General features: G+C 51.5%; 1 protein-coding gene across 5 annotated transcripts in view; it reads left to right on the top strand.

Moving 5' to 3' along the window:
- DEGS2 (delta 4-desaturase, sphingolipid 2) overlaps positions 1–12,810 on the top strand; it is a 72,752-nt gene that overhangs the window by 34,277 nt on the left and 25,665 nt on the right. For 2 of the 5 annotated variants that reach the window (XM_058740722.1, XM_058740724.1), the window contains exon 3: positions 5,846–6,098. The exons of 2 other annotated variants lie outside the window; for them this stretch is intronic. The gene's annotated coding sequence lies outside the window, so the exon portion shown is untranslated. Of the gene's footprint in view, positions 1–4,607; positions 4,799–5,845; positions 6,099–12,810 lie in introns of those variants that run through there. One more of the 5 variants, XM_058740725.1, reaches the window with a different exon arrangement.

The following is a 12,810-nucleotide window of genomic DNA, read 5'->3' as shown; positions in this document are numbered from 1 at the left end:
CCAGTTTGCGTTCCCACCAACAATGCAAAAGAGATCCTCTCTCTCCGCATCCTCGCCAACATCTGTTGTTGCCTGAGTTCATGTTGGCCATTCTGACAGGTGTGAGGTGGTATCTCCTTGTGGTTTTGATTTGTATTTCCCTGATGATGTTTTTCAGGACTTCTATTTTGATTTTTTTATTATAAAAATTTTTTTAAACATTTATTTGTTCTTGAGAGACAGAGGCAGAGCATGAACAGGGGAGGGAAGGAGAGAGAGAGGGGGAGAGAGAGAGGGGGAGAGAGAGAGAGAGAGAGAGAGAGAGAGAATGAGAATGAATCCAAAGCAGGCTCCAGGCTCTGAGCTGTTTGTCAGCACAGAGCCCGACGCTGGACCTGAACGCGCGAACCGCGAGATCACAACCTGCGCGGAAGTCTGACGCCCGACCAACTGAGCCGCCCAGGCGCCCCTTTTCCAGGACTTTTAATGGTCCTCCCTAGTGGCCGCATCTCATGTCCACATCTCCTTCCACCTCCCAGCCCCTAGACACCCTCCCAAGCCTCATGCGAGGGCTGTTCCCCACCCAGGAACACAGCATCTGGCTCCTTCCCCCCGCAGGCCTTTCCTCTGCTGGGCATCTCTTTTCCCTTTTTCTCTCCGGTCAGGAACTCTCTCTTCCCGGTCCTTAGAGGCCTGAACCCACGAACCCACTCACACCTTCCGAATTCGCCCCACCCCAACCCCAAGCCATGGCACGGCCTCAGACACCAGCAAGCAATTCTCCCCTCTATCGCCCCCACCACCCGCATGGGTGCACAGAGCCCTGACTGTGTCCCAGGGTGGGGACGGGGCGGGGAGGTGGCTGTTGCCCCCACTCTAGCGGACCTACGGACTGGCGGAAAAGAGGTTAAAATAAGAATTTCAAAAGCCAGAATGTCTCTGCCCCTCCTTTGGCCTCGCGGCCGCCGGGGGATGGGATGGGGGCCCCTGAGCACCGCTGCGGTTCCCTCCGGCTACAGGCACGTCAGGGCCCCAGGAGAGCCCCAGGGGCGGAAAGAGGGGTAGGTTCCTGGGCCTCGCAATGCTTCTGGGTCAAACCGCTTCGCAAAGGCCCGGGGGCGGTCTCCACCCCGGTGCAGGAGGCAGCGCTGACGGACCTCCTGCCGGCAGGGGGCGCGGTGCAGGAATCGGAGGAGGGCGAGTCTCCGGGATGCTCGCCCCGAGGGAGGGGGACGCTAATTTTAAAACACGAATTAGATATCTTTTATTTTTTTTTAATGATCCACGCTTGTGAAACAGAGCAGAGCAGCTTGTAAAACAACCACCCTGACCTCACGGCCTCACCTTCAGGAAATAATCCCTGCCTCGGGGTTGGGCGCATCCTTCCAGGTTTTCTCCAGAGCTTTTATTTGCTGAGACACAACGAACGCTCACACAGATATCACCACCCTGGCAGACGTGTACACACACACACACACACACACACACACACACACACCCATGGGAACACTTGGATCCCTAAAGAGACTGGTCAGAATAGTCCATGCTGTGGGTGTATTTATGCAGACACGTCTCCAGTGATGAATCGACACACACACAGTTTATTTTTGCAGGTTTCCCGGCTCTCCTCCTGCCACGCCATCGACAGGCATTCCACATTTCCATCCCATCTTTCACGCTGTGGGCGACGAGCCTGCTGAAGCTGCAAAACGCAAGGCGGCTGATGACACGTTGCCAGGGCTGTTTGGTGGGGGCGATGGGGTGTCCTGGGCGTGGGCGTGGGATACACTCACGCCTTGGGATTCAGGAAGATGTGAGGATGCGAGGGCAAAGCCCTCCAGGGGAGAAGTCAGAGATCAGCGGCTCGCAGAGGCTGGCCCTTGACCTTGGTAAGGGACATACCTGAGGCCTTTGGGGCTCTCCGGATTTGTGTCAGCCACACACATTGATTATCCCCTGCAAATGCAATCACGTTGAACTGAGACCCCTAAGGAGAGGCCGTTCCCATGTCCAGGGTCATCTGAACAAGTGGGGCCCCACACACTCTGCCCGAAATCCCACATTACCCTGCACTCTGTTGAGTTCCAGGGGGTTTTCCTCTTCAAACCCACTCTACTCCAAGGGGGCCATGACCCGAACCCCAACAGGGTCCATGTGTGGGGCTGAGTGGTTGACACTGACTTCCACGGTGAATTGGTGCATCGGGTGGGGGGACCCCGGTGTCTTCCTGCCTCCCTGCCAGCATTTCAACCGTCAGCCTCCTCTGTCCCCGGACCAGCTCCACGGACCTCAGCATGGAAAGTGTTTCCACTGGGTGGGGACGGCAGCACTCCACACACCATCTGAACGGGTCCCTGCAGACCGTCGGGTCCAGGAGCCCCCCCTGTGGAGGTGAATCCTGACGAGGCCCACGGACGGGCGGCAGGAGGGGACGGAGTCTGCAGTGTGCCAACCCCAGGCCGCTCCAGCGCCTGGCTGCCACACTGTTACACCTGGGCCTGGGCTGGGGAGCCAGCCCTGGAAACCAAGAACATTCCAGAGCTTGGATCTGGAAGCCCCAGCTCCGTGGACATCCATATCCTGGAGGAATGCCCACGAGCCAGACAGGCTTCTAACTGGGCCTGTGTCGTCCACGGTGAAACGGTGAGGACTCCCAGCTCACAGAAGGACAAGAATTGTCACTGTTAACCCAGGGTGGCCCCGGCCTGGATCTGGAGGAGGGCTTGACTTCTGGCTTGGAGCTAATGCCTGCCAGAGGGGCGGATACCATGTTCCAGGCTCCAGATGTCGACACCCGTTTGTGTTTGTGTGTGGTGTGCAGTTGAAACCCCCCACCCCCACCCCGAAACGGGGCCGACTTCTCCAACCGGTTTTTATTTTGTCCTTAAGGCACACATCTGAAAATGACATAACCAAAGAGGTGTCAAGGATTAAACCTGAGGGCCAGGCTGTCTGCCGGTCAACCTCCCCGGCCCGATAGAGGAGACCTCTGGTGATCTGGTGAGCTTCATCAGGCAGCTGATAACTTCCTACAAGGTCCCAAGTGCGCTCCCGGCCGCAGCAGCCTGGTTCTCCCTGCTGACCCCTGCTGATGACCGAGGGGCGATGTGCCAGGAGTATAGAGGTAGTGCCTGCTGCCTGGGCATGAGAAATTGGAGACGAGGCAGGTGAGCGGGGTAAGAAATTTGGGGACACAGGGAAGCGTGGGGATGGGCGTTCAGCCGTGTGTGCACATGCGCATGCGTGGACCAGGCTGCAGTGGGAGAGGCACGAGTGGGGCAGGGGCCCTGCTCCACCTCCTTCCTGCCCACAGTGTGGCTGGTGAGGTCAGTGGCCAAGCTGAGCCTTGTTCTTTTGCAAGTAATGTCTTTTCTGTTTCTTCTTGGAAGCCTTTGGGGTTTTTCTCTTCTTGGGCGCCCAGAAATGTCTATACAGTATTTCCAGATGGTGATGCCCAGCTTTTCAGTTATTGTTATATTGTGTTCACTTTTTAATTCAAGTGTAACATACAGGGGTGCCTGGGTGGCTTAGTCCTTGAGCCTCTGACTCTTGATTTCAGCTCAGGTCCTGATCTTGTGGTTCGTGGGTCCGAGCCCCGGGTCGGGGTCTGTGCTGACAGCTCAGAACCTGGAACCTGCTTCAGATTCTGTGTCTCCCTCTCTCTGCTCCTCCCCCACTCACACTTTGTGTGTGTCTCTCTCTCTCTCTCTCTCTCTCTCTCTCTCTCTCTCTCTCTCAAAAATAAAGAAACATTAGGGGTGCCTGGGTGGCTTCGTCGGTTAAGCGTCCGACTTCGGCTCAGGTCATGATCTCACGGTCCGTGAGTTCGAGCCCCGCGTCGGGTTCTGTGCTGACAGCTCAGAGCCTGGAGCCTGTTTCAGATTCTGTGTCTCCCTCTCTCTCTGCTCCTCCCCTGTTCATGCTCTGTCTTTCTCTGTCTCAAAAATAAATAAATGTTAAAAAATTTTTTTAAAAATAAAAAAAAATAAAGAAACATTAAAAAAAACTGTGTGTCCATGAAGATTCATTCTGTGATACCAAGGTCTTTGAGTTTTAATAAATGCTAATGTCTTCTACCCACCGTTGCTGTCTCCTTCACCATAATTTCCCCTCCTTAAAAATTCCCTTGTGTTGCACCTGTTCAACCCTCACCACCCCCCAGCACCCCTGGCAAACTACTGTTCTGTTTGTATAGTCTCTATAGCTTTACCTTTTCTAGTATGTTATATAATTGGAATCATACAGTACTTAGTGTTTACAGACTGGCTTCTTTCATTTAGCAATATGCATGTAAGATTTTTCTGTGTCTTTTAGTGACGTGTTAGCTCATTTCCTTTTTTTTTTTTTTTAAGGTTTACTTATTTATTCTTTTATAATCTCTGCACCTGACGTGGGGCTCAAACTCATGACCCCAAGATCGAGAGTCGCACGCTCCACCCACCGAGCCAGACAGGCACCCCCAGCTCATTTCCTTTTATCTCAGATTGATATTCCCTTGTCTAGATGGACCAGTTTGCGTATCCATTCACCTATTGAAGGGCACCTTGGTTGCTTCAGGCTTTAGGTAACTACAAATAAAGTTGCTATAAACACGCACACACAGGTTTTGTGTGGGCCTAAGTTTTCACATCATTTAGGTAAACAAATACCAAGGAACACAGCTGCTGGATTGTGTGGTTTACTTTTGTGAGATACTGCCAGACTGTCTTCCAAAGTGGCCGCACCATTGTGTAATCCCCAGCGATGAATGAGCGTCCCTCTCACTCCAAGTCCTCGTCAGTATCTGGTATTGTCAGTGTCCCGGATATCATCCATTCTGGTAGGTGTAAAGGTATCTCGTTTATTGCTCTAATTTGCATTTCCCCGATGACAAATGATGTTGAAGTGTCTTTTCATACACTCATCTGTCGTCTATGTCTCCTGTGGCTAGGTGTCTGTTCAGATCTTTTGCCCACTTGTTAATTGGGTTCTTTGTCTTCTACTGTTGACTTTTAGATTCAGATTTGTGTTTCGCAGGTATTTTCTCCCAGTCTGTGGCTTGTCTCCTCCTTCTTTTACAGAACAAAAGTTATACATTTTAGGTGCACCTGGGTGGCTCAGTCGGTTGAGTGTCTGACTTCAGCTCAGGTCATGATCTCATGGTTCACGAGTTCCAGCCAACACCGGACTCTGTGCTGACAGCTCAGAGCCTGGAACCTGCTTCAGATTCTGTGTTTCCCTTTATCTCTGCCCCTCCCCCCACTCATGCTTTGTCTCTTAAAAATAAATAAACATTAAAAAAATTTTTTTTAAGTTACACATTTTAATAAAGTTTAAACCATATTTTTTTTTCTCTTTCATGCATTGTACTGTTGGTGTTGTGTTTAAAAACTCATCACCAAGGGGCACCTGAGTGGCTCAGTCAATTAAGCATCCAACTCTTGGTTTCGGCTCAGGTCATGATCTCACAGTTCGTGAGCTTGAGCCTCTTGTTGGGCTCTGTGCTGACAGCGCAGAGCCTGCTTGGGATTCTCTCTCTCCTTTTCTCTCTCTCTGCCTCTTCCCCACTCTCACTGTCTCTCAAAAATAAATAAGTAAACTTAAAAAAAAAAACTCATCACCAAACCCAAAGTCATTTAGGTTTTCCTCAAGAAGTTTTGACATTTTGTATTTTACATTTAGGTCTGTGATCAATTTTGAGTATATATTTTTTTAAGATTTTATTTTTAAGTAATCTCTACCCCCAACGTGGGGCTTGAACTCACAACCCCAAGGTTGAGAGTCACATGCTTTAATGACTGAGTGCCCCCATTTTGAGTCCATTTCTGTGTGAGGTCTGTGTCTCAGTTCATTTATTCTTTTGCATACGGACGTCCAATGGTTGCAGCGCCATTTTCTGAGGAGACTATCCTTTTTCCACTGAATTGCTCTTGCTCTGTTGTCCAATGCGAGAAATGAGCCCACAGACCCGATCAAAGGAGGGACGTGGAGACTTGGACACAGTGAAGCGAGGCTTTAATCAATGTTCTTGCAAAAGCAGGTGTCTGATGGACAGGCTCACTCCAGGCAGTAACAGCAGACAATTTATCTCCTAGCAAGAAGCCCCTCCCCCGATTCCTCATTGGCTGAGCACTACAGAGGTAAGCCCCTCCCCTGGTTCCTCACTGGCTGAGCACTGAAGAGGTAAGTCCCTCCCCTGGTCCCTTATTGGCTGAGCACTACAGAGGTTACAGCTTTGCCCTGAAGTCGCCTATGCCCACGTAAGGCAAAAAGTAGTCTGATTGGAACCAATGTACATTCCTTGAGGTGACGCAGGGACTTCAGGTCTTTGGCGCATGCTCATTGCAAAGCCTTCAAAAAATAAGCTCATGAAATGGAGAGGGGCAGAGGAATCAGGAAGTGAAGTGTCTAAGGGTTTGGGACTCCATTGTGGCGGTGGGGTGTTGGGTACATATTCCCAACAGGTTGTAAACCTACCGTTAACTACGCAGCACAGCTTTTATTTGGTATTTCTGGTAAGAAATCATCTTACTTACCTCTCACATTCCAAGATCAGTTGACTAAATTTGTGTGGGTCTATTTCTTGGCTTTCTATTATGTTCCATTGATCTATGTGTCTGTTCTTTCACCAGGGCACACTGTCTTGTAGTTAAGTCTAGAAATCATAGTTATGAGGGGTGCCTGGGTAGCCCAGTTGGTTAAGTGTCCAACTCTTGGTTTTGGCTCGGGTCCTGATCTCAGTTTGTGGGATCAAGCCCTACGCCGGGCCCTGGGCTGACAGCGTGGCCTGCTTGGAATTCTCTCTCTGCCTCTCCCCTGCTTGGGTGTATGGACCTGTGCCCACTCTCTCTCTCTCTCTCAAAATTAAATAAGTAAACATTAAAAAAAAAAAAAAAAGAAATCTAGTCCTGTGAGTCCTCCAACTTTGTTATTCCTTCCTATTGTGGTGCGTGGGCTCTGAATAGATACCTTTGTACGTGAAAGTCACACTTAGAGGCTAGTCATTTACTATCTCTAAGAACTGGCTAGCCCTGAGAAGGGCAGGCTCTTCAAGACCAACAAGATATCGTAACATCAGAATTACGGAAAATAAATGATTAGTGCAATTGGCCCTCTGAGGCTTTGGCATCACATTCCAGTCGCATCGCAAGACCTGGCGCGTTTATCAAGTTAAAATTTGTTAGCAATGTTTGCTCGTCTTGCGGAACCCTACAGGACAAGTTACTCCCAGCCCAAGGTTTTCCTGTGTGTGTGTGTGTGTGTGTGTGTGTGTGTGTGTGTTCATTTTGTTCTCTTTCAAGAATACCACCTTGGTGTGTGTTTCGAGGGTCAAGGTGGCAGGTTCAGCAGTTATGCTGTTGGGGGCTTGAACGGCTGGTTTAAGAAAGTCTGTGTGAAGTTATGTGGGGGACACGTGTGATCAGGAAGAAGGGCGGTCACGGTCATGGGACGAACCACAGGGCCAGAGGTCTTGGTGAAAAGCTGGAGCGGGTAGTAGGAAAAGGGACAAAGATGGGGGAAGAAGGAGTCCTCTCCCCAGGGGGGTCAGGGTTTAATTGGTGTGAGGCAGGTGCCCCCTGGGGAAAGCAATGTCTCCACTAATCGGTGGACCGGCAGGGACAGTAGTAACCTTGGCCAGATTTCCCTTTAGGCGTGGGAGTGTTGGCACATGTACACATAGGTGTGTAGCTTCCTGGCTAAGCAGACAGCAAGCTCAGAAACACAGTAGAATTCCTAATCTCAAAGGAAGATAAGCAGGCAGGGTCCGTGTCCACTTGGTGCCTTAGCGGGGGCGGTCCGCGGGCAGAGGTTCAAGCATCTGCGTGAAGTTGTCCCAGTGATCTCAAGCTTCTGGACCACGGAGATGTCATCTGAAATGTGGGCCTGGGCTGTGCTTTCCAAGCAGGTCCCCACGCGGGGAGATGGGGTGTTCTTGTGGCTCTGGGGTGTTATGACAAGGCTGAGCTGGGGCTCCAGTGCGAGTCTGACCGAAGGCCCTCCGATCTGGCCGATGACTACGGGCCCTTTGCTTCAGTTGTTGGTTTGGTTGGTGGTAGAGTGTTGAGGTCTTTGTGGGGCTTGGATTAAGCAAACTCGATACTTGGTTGAAACAATGGGTCACTGGGAGGGTTTGGGCCTTTGATCACAAACCAATGAAAGCGCCCAGACAGAGAGTACTGACACCAATAATCCACAGAAAGGGTGTGGTTGCACTTGACAGGTGTTGTGTTTATTCCATGTGTGTGTGTGAGTGTATGAATCAGGCTCAGATGGGCCCCCTATCAGATGAGCAGCTGCCTGGCCCATGGGACAGTCTGGGGTTAATGGGTCCAGGAGAATAGGTGTCCTCGCTCTGGCCCCCAGTCCTTCTGGGATGGGGGCAAGATTGGAAATTTATAAAGATAGGGGGAGCCGTTATTACAGGCCCATATATAATATATAATGAGTCTTTACGTCCATCCAGGGGAGACAAATCCCCCTTTAAATGTAGGAAAAGGTGGGTAGAAGATTTTTTAAACTCAACATTGAGTTTTGAATTGGCCGAGGACCTTGAATTAAGAGAGTTTAAGGCCTGGGGCAAGACAGAGGCCTTGTTAGGGGTCGATTTGCTGGATTGGAATTTGAAAATAAAACATTTGAGGAAACCATTACGTCTCTCAGGTAACTTCTCTGGCGCCCCTCATGGACAGGAAAGTTCTACTGAGGGCCTCTTCCAAGAGCCCAGCACTGTGTACGTTGAGAAGTGAAATGGGTACCTGGTTGCTACCTGTCTGTAACTCCAGAGGGGATGGGAGTGGGCTGGCCAGACCTTGTTCTGTGGCTTTAGGATGGGGGGGGGCGGGATTTGGGTTTACATTTTGGGTATCTGTGAAGCAAGAGATTCCCAGAGTTCTTCACTGTCAGTCAGTGGCCCAACAGTGTGAAAATCAACGCGCAGCAGGACCAGCTGTTGGCCAGGGCACCAGTGCAGAGATGACTGCCGGAAGTCTGGCCAAGTATGTTGACATTGGGTCCTGTCCTTTGTCTGGGACACCCTAAGAGATGAAAAGCAGCCATGTTCCAATGAGCGCTGCCATTTTTATGATGGTGGACGGTGCAATTCACACTCTCATTGGTGTTCATTCAGTTAATGGGAGGCTCCTGGGTAGCCAAGGGGCCGGGGGAGGGGTGACCTCCCCCCTGGGAGGAGCACATGGCGTTTGGCCAGGGAATGAAGACAGGGAAGGCCGGGTGGAATATGCCAGAGGGCCCAGGTTTGGCTCCTTCCTGTTGAGGGAGGCCTCATCAGCCGTGCTGAGCTCGTGGGGTGCCGCTTCCATGACTCAAGCAAAGAGGTAGCTGCATGGAGGGTCCTAGGCTCGGCGTGTGTGAGCACCTCTATTAGTGGGAAAGCCCAGTATGTAGCCAGCAAGTTTGTTTTTAACAGTGTTTAGCCAGAGGCAAAGAGGAGCATTTGTTGCATCAGAAGCCCTTGGGGCATTTGGGGCATCAGAAGCCCTAATGGCCATCCTGGGTGGTCCAGAGAGCCCAGGGGCAGGAGAGGAGATGGGTGAGACCTCTGCAGTGAAGGGGTGAAGGTGTCACCGAGGCATGGCGGGAGTGCCTGTTGACTCACTTGGGACAGATCTTAGAGCCTTTCATCAGCGGGGTCCCACTGAAGCTGGGCTGATTCTAAGTAGTAGCCTCAGATTTAGGTAGAATTTATTTTTATTAAAAAATTTTTTTTCGGGGCGCCTGGGTGGCTCAGTCGGTTAAACGTCCAACTTCAGCTCAGGTCACGATCTCGCGGTCAGTGAGTTCGAGCCCCGCGTCGGGCTCTGTGCTGACAGCTCAGAGCCTGGAGCCTGTTTCAGATTCTGTGTCTCCCTCTCTCTGACCCTCCCCCGTTCATGCTCCGTCTCTCTCTGTCTCAAAAATGAATAAAGGTTAAAAAAAGTTTTTTTTTTTTCATGTTTATTTATTTTTGAGAGAGACAGAGACAGAGCAGGGGAGGGAGACACAGAATCCAAAGCAGGCTCCAGGCTCTGAGCCGTCAGCACAGAGCCCAATGCGGGGCTCGAACTCATGAACTGCAAGATCATGACCTGAAGTGAAGCCGTACGCTTAACTGACTGAGCCACCCAGGTGCCCCACGTAGAATTGATCTTGGAGAGAGAGAGAGAGAGTGTGAGTGGGGGAGGGTCAGAGAGAGAGGGGGACAGAGGATCCCAAACAGGCTCTGCACCGAAGACAGTGAGCCCAACGCAGGGCCCCAACTCACGGACCGTGAGATCATGCCCTGAGCCGAAGTCTGCCGTGCAACCGACTGAGCCACCCAGGTGCCCCAGATTTAGGTAGAATTTCTAAATGAGGAACGTGTTGCCAAAAGGACTAACAGATGTGGATTTGTACGACCTTAAGGGGTGTGTCGGATGACTCTCGCTAGAGGAAGATGTCAGCCATGTAATGTCTGATGCCTGTGCTCCTGGAGGAAGGCGGGTGCCGGCCAGGTCTTGTCTGCGAGGATGGTGGGGGAAGCCAAGGCTGTGGACGCCCCGGGTAGCCTGGAAAAGGTGTGTGTCACTTCACGGGTGAAGGCAGACGGGCTGAGGGCACACTGAAATGGGAGCCGAGTAGAACCTGTCAGCCAAATCTCTAAGGGCAAAATCTCTCCTGGGTGGAGAGATTGGGTGGAGTTAGTAATTTTAGTAATGTTGGGTATTGGGGACAGGGGCCCAGTGGCCTGGTTCCTTCTTCTCCCCCTCTTCCCTCGTCCTCCTTTCTCTCCCCCTCCTCCTGCCTGTCCTCTTCCCCCCCCCCTCCTCCCTCCCTCCAGATTCTCCATGGGTGTGATCCCTCCTACCCCCACTAAGTCAGGGGAGGAATTGGGACTATCGCAGGCAAACAGCACAATCGCGGCCTTTCCCACAGGACCTGTGGGGTGCTGTGGTCCCCGAGCGGGTTGCCCTTGCCTTGGCTCTGTGTGTGGTTTGAACTCACGGGTGGCTCTGCGCACGGGTGTTACCCACGTGCTCCGCTGGGCAGGCTGAAAGGCAGGGAGCAGGGTGTCCGTGCTGTGCACTCTGGCCTGGCCATACACTCAGCTAGTCCCCCAAGAAAAGGGGTGCCCGGGAACCCTGCAGTCTAGGTAGGTCACAGCTCAGACCAGAGCCTAAGGAGGTCCGGGTGGGAGTCCGGGGCCACCCCAGGCAAATGCGCCAGCGGTGGGGGGTGGGGGGTGGGGGGTGGGGAGGAGGGCACCTGCAGGCTTCACCCAGGCCCAGGCTGCAGCTCACACCTGGTGCAGTGGGTCAATAGCCCCTGGCATCCTGGTGGCATATCAGTCCCCACTGAGGCTTGCTGTGCTGCTTGTTTACCACACCAATTTTATTAGGCCCGCGGATCGGGAGACAACTGCCATTGTTATGTACAGTTCCAGGGAGGAGGGCGCACACCTTAGGTCACAGGGCCACCCCGGAGGCTGGGGCAGAGAGGCCAGGAGCCTTGAATGTGGTTTCCACGGGAAGGTGTGGTGAGGCAGGGTAAACAGGTTTAGGACTGGTCAGCCTGAATCATTTTATTCCAGTCGTCCTTGGACGTGTGGAGGAGGAGGGGGTGGCCCGCATGAGCTCTGGATGGGTTAGTTTGCCCGGGAAGGCTCTCAGGCCAGGCGTTTACCATCGCCAGGAACGGGTTAGTCCCCGGGAGGGGCAGTCTCTTCAGGGTCTGCAGATGTCAGCACCAGAAATACAGAAAATCAGGAGCGTGTGGCTGGCTCGGTCAGAAGAGCATGCAACTCTTGATCTTGGGGTCGGGAGTTCGAGCCCCAACCTTGGATGTAGAGATTACCTTAAAAAAAAAAAAAAGAAAGAAAGAAAAGAAATACAGAAAATCAAAATGCACGGATGATACACCGTGTTGGTGCGTGCATAGCATTTCCTGTTTTATTCCAGCGTGTGGATGACCGTGGGAAGTCTGTCTATCCATTCGCTGTGCTTGGAGGTTGGGATTCTCTCCAGGATTGGGCTTTTACCAATAAAGCTGTTATGAATATTCCTACACGTGCCTTTGGTGGATATATATTTTTGTTTCTTTGAGCTCTGTGTCCAGCAGTGAAATTCCTGGATCAGAGGCAGGTGCGTGGTGCTTTAAGAGATATTACGGCAGATGGGGCGCCTGGGTGGCTCAGTCGGTTGAGTGTCCGACTTCGGCTCAGGTCGTGAGACTCGCGTCTTACTTCTGATCTTAGGAAAGCCCATTTATTTCTTGTTTGACGTGATTCATCCATCCTTTCACTTAGTAAATTATTTTTTAATTCTAAATACATTTTATCATTTTACTATTTTTAGCTTCAGAACCAAGTAGTGGGCTAGTTTGCTTGTGTGTGTATTTTTTTGCATTATTTACTATTTTTTTCAGGAATAGAATTTAATGATTCATCACTTGCATGCAACCCCCAGTGCTCATCCCAACACGTGTCCTCCTCAAGGCCCGTCACTCATTTAGCCCATCCCCCCCCCCCAGCAGCCCTCAGTCTGTTCTCTGTATTTAAGAGTCTCTTAGGGTTTCCCTCCCTCTCTGTTTTTATCTTATTTTTGCTTCCCTTCCCCCTATGTTCAACTGTAGTGTTTCTCAAATTCCACATAGGTCGTACGGTGGTTCTATTTTTAGCTTTTTGAGGAACCTCCATCCTGTTTTCCAGAGTGGCTGCACCAGCTTGCGTTCCCACCAACAATGCAGAAGGGATCCTTTTTCTCCGCATCCTCGCCAACATCTGTTGTTGCCTTGAGTTGTTCGTGTTGGCCATTCTGACAGGTGTGAGGTGGTATCTCATCGTGGTTTTGCTTTGTATTTCCCTGATGATGAGTGACG

This window comes from Neofelis nebulosa, chromosome 7 (genome assembly GCF_028018385.1).
Source record: "Neofelis nebulosa isolate mNeoNeb1 chromosome 7, mNeoNeb1.pri, whole genome shotgun sequence".
Classification (NCBI taxonomy): domain Eukaryota; kingdom Metazoa; phylum Chordata; class Mammalia; order Carnivora; family Felidae; genus Neofelis; species Neofelis nebulosa.
The sequence above is the reverse complement of the archived record's forward strand: the minus strand, read 5'-3'. Positions and strand labels throughout refer to the sequence as shown.